Source organism: Trachemys scripta, unplaced genomic scaffold, assembly GCF_013100865.1.
Source record: "Trachemys scripta elegans isolate TJP31775 unplaced genomic scaffold, CAS_Tse_1.0 scaffold_51, whole genome shotgun sequence".
NCBI classification, from domain to species: domain Eukaryota; kingdom Metazoa; phylum Chordata; order Testudines; family Emydidae; genus Trachemys; species Trachemys scripta.
In genome coordinates, this window is record NW_023260537.1 from 70,412 (window position 1) to 74,459 (window position 4,048).

Below are 4,048 nucleotides of genomic sequence, written 5' to 3' on the forward strand. Positions count from 1 at the left end.
CATTTTTGTATAACTTTTATATGACTTTGTATTGAACCTTGGTAATGTTATAGCTGGCCCCTAAGGTAGTATAATTAAGGTAAAAGAAAAATGTCTTTTTGCTAGAAGTAGAATAAGTTCTTCCCCCACTTTGTAATCAATTGACCTGTTGAATGAATGAGGAAGGTGTGGAAGGCAGGCACTTCCAGACAGCTGCAACCCTTGGAGAGGGGCTGGGAGCCAGCCAAGGAGAGCTTTGCCCAGGGCTGAGTGGGACAGAGTTTGGGTGCAGGCTCCAGGCTGGGGCACGGTGTGGGGTGCAGGATGGGTGGAGGGGTGCAGGCTCTGGGAGGGAGTGCGGAGGGGTGGGTGCAGGCTCTGGGACAGAGTTTGGGGGCCGGAGAGGGGGTGGTGGGTGCTGTGGGGGAGGGGACTGCCATCACATGTGGCTTCCTTCCTCCCCTGCTGCCCCTCACCATAGCCTCGGTGGGGGATGGGGCTGCCCCTTGCCCAGTGTTTACAGGAGTGGTGGCTGGGGGGAAACCCAGTCAAACTCTCATTTTACTCTTTCGTTGATGGGTCACTTTAACCCCTTACAAACCCCTTCCTGCCTCTCTCACCCCCCTTTTCTACTGGGCTTGTTTGATCTTTTCGGTGGAGCGACATGAAAACCACAAACCCCAGCGCTGGAAGACTAGACTGAACCCACCACCCACCCAGCCTAGTCCATCCCAGAGCCCAGGACTGAGGGCAAATGTCCCCCCACGCCCGGGCCACCTGCTTCCACTCCTGGCCTCTCCTAGTGCCGCCAGAGATTCTGTGTGGCTGCATCGGGTGGGATTTCAACTGGACACCCCCCCCCCGCTAAATTCACCCCTGTTTTGTGACCACTCTGCACCAAGAGCACCTTCCTTCCCTGCCCTAGAGCTGCTGGATGGCTAGAAAGCTGAGCTGGGTGTTTGATTGATCCGGAATATTATCGTGCCCCCCCCAAAAAAAACTTAATGTCCACACAGCTTTCCTCCCCCCCAAGCTGGTCTATTTTATTGTTGCAGGGCAAATGAAGGAACAAGAGTTTAATGGAAATATTCAGCCCCTACAGTGGTCTTGCAGCAGGGGAAGCAGAGTTGATGGGAAGGGAACTGGTTTGGATAGGAGCCCCCGTCCCCCTCCTTTGCAAAATAATTTGGGGAGGGGAATCAGATCACTCCGTGCCTCAGTTTCCCCTCTCTCGGGGGAAGGGGGAGAGATAAAAGTCTCAGCCTGCCGTGTTGCAGACCTTTCGCATTCTCCCCTCTTGATGTATTTGATTTCCTCCTCCAACCCCCCCCCCTCACCTGGAATTCACAGCACTAAGTACCGGCTCGGGGCTTTCTTCCTGGGTTACATGATCCTGAGTTTAGTTTTGAAACAGACACAGGCAGGCACAACTCACCCTCAAACAGCCACACCACCGAAAACCACAAAACCAACCCAATATTACACACCTAGGGGGAATCACGGGGTCAAACTCTCACCGACCGGAGCCCCAGCAGCTGCTCAGTGAGTGAGGTCCACTGCCGAGATTCCTGTCTCCCACCGACCGGAAGCCCCCTCAGCCCCCTTGGTGTCTCCTCCAGGTGAGTGCTGGGGGGAGGGGAAGGCTGCAAAGCACATGTGCCTTCTCCTCCCCTCCCCCCCCGCCGACCTGCAACAGCCCCCGCTGCCCCTGCCTCAGCCCCCCCGCCGGCCAGCATCTCTCGTTGCCTAGCAGCAACAGCTGCTGCTTCCGGGAGAGCCTCAGAGCTTTGCTTGAGGCAGGGACACCGCCCGATCTGCACGGGGCCCTCTGAAGGGCGGGGCCCGATTCAGGGGAATCGGTGGAATCGGCCTAAAGCCGGCCCTGCTGCTGGGTGCTTCTCAGCTGCATCTTCATATGCAGGGCCGGCTCTAGGCACCAGCAAAACGAGCTGGTGCTTGCTTGGGGCGGCACATTTTTAGGGGCGGCATGGCCGGCGCCAGAATGCCGCCCCTAAAAATGTGCCCCGGCCGCCCTAGCTCACCTCCGCTGCTGAAACAGCTGATTCGCGCGCCGCTGCTCCCCCTCCCTCCCAGGCTCTCGAACCTGGGAGGGAGGGGGAGACTCTGAGTGGCCACGGTGCGCGCGCCGCTTCTTCCCCTCCCTCCTAGACTTGAGAGCCTGGAGGGAGGAGGCAGGGCTGGGGATTTGGGGAAGGGGCGGAGCTGAGGCAGGGCCAGGGGTGGGGTAAGAAAAAACGGGGGGGGGGGGGGGGGCCAAAATTGTTTCTGCTTGGGGCGGCAAAAATCCTAGAGCCGGCCCTGTTCATATGGCCCTGATTGTCCCTCCCCTCCCGCTAGAAGTTGCTGAAGCAAGATGGAAGGACACACATCAGCGGGGGGCTGTATTACCTGGTTATGAGCTATAAAGGCAGGACAGACGAGCTGAGGGAACAGGGGCAGATCAGAGGAGGGGAGGGGGCGTCTCAGGACTTCTGTTGTTTTTAGAGATCTGTAGCCTCAAGTGCTTTAAGAGTCAAGTGGCTGCGGTTAAGCCTGTGTGCCTGGTTCCCCCACTGTGCTGTCCCTGAAGGGGTTAAACGAGAAGGCCAGAGTGCCCCCAGCTGGTGAGCCCTGGGGCAGCGTGTGTAAATGGCTGGAGCTGGGGGAGGTCTCAGCACCGGTTACAGGTCTGGATGACAGTGTCCCACATCCCAGGGAAGGGCATCAGACAAGAGATTGACCCTGGGGTTGGGCTCTATAGACCCAGAAACAGCGACTAGCCCCTGCCTAGACTCAGCTGGTGTGGAAGCAGCAATTTGCTCCACTCACACCAGACTGGGGACTGTACAGTGTGTAACTGGGTCAGTTTGTAACAGTCTCCTCTGCTGCGGGGCCGACGGGAAACTTGAGGGTGGTTAGGGGACTGGTGTGCTGTGACTTCTGCCTGCCACGCTGGCCACTGCTGTCTCATTGTTACCCGGTGCTCTTCCTGTCTCTTTGTTGTCTCCACCTGTTGCTTTGTGTCTATAAGCGCTATGGGGCAAGGACCGTCTTGCTGTGCTCTGTGTTTGTACAGCACCGAGCACCACGGGGTGCTGATCTATTACTCTCTGACCTAAACAGCAGGTCCGACTAGAGGATCCCAAGGATGCCTCCTGGCCTTAAAATCTATACCTCCGTGAATATGAGTGTATAACTGGGGCCCCCTAGTGCTACTGTAATAATAATTTTAATGAGTCTTCTCTCCCCTCACCAAGCTCTACGCAACATGGCAGACAGGAGAGACACCCCCTCACTGCCCAGCTACCAGTCTCAACCATGCCTGAGGCCTGTCCTACAGCCATTCTGTGTCACCTGGGTGCAGCGAGATTGGGGGGTTCAGCTCAGTTCCCAGGGGCCCCACCCAGCACCCCCAATCCTGTCAATGGCACTAATCTTCCCATCAGCACAGAGGCCAAGGACTGAATGGATCTGGATCTCCCCTCTTGCCTATCGAGGGACGTCTCGCTGGAGTACGTTGGCAGAGCCATGTCCTGGTGAGAGGGGGAGAGAGTTTCAGTCTCCAGGGATTGTTGATCTGGTGCCTCTCACCAGCCCCTTTGTGCATGTCTGTCTGTCTGTCTGTCCTTCTTATCCCTCATCTCCGCCCTGTGATTCCCAGAGGTGCTGAGCTCCGGCAGCTCCAACTGCAGCTCCCGTTGCAGCTGTGGGAGCTCAGCGCTTCTGGGAGAGAAGGTGCATGCACAGACACCAAGGTTTTTTGACCTGAAGCGCCAGTGCTCGGGAATTGGCGGAAGGGAACATTTTTTTAGTACGGGGAGGCACTGTTTGAGGGGTACATGTAAGGGCTTTTGATACTTAAAGCGCTTGATATTTTTTGCCCTTGGGGGTGGTGGGGGCTGGGCAGCAGCTTTCTGCCCAGTTTCGTTTGGGGGGAATTGCAGGCTAGGGTGATTTTTAGTGTACCAGTTTTACTGGTTGAGGGACCATAATTGGAGTACATGTATGCGGCAGGAGTGCCCTTTTTTGGCATGGGAATTTGCTTAGATTCTCCCGCCCCCATTATGGA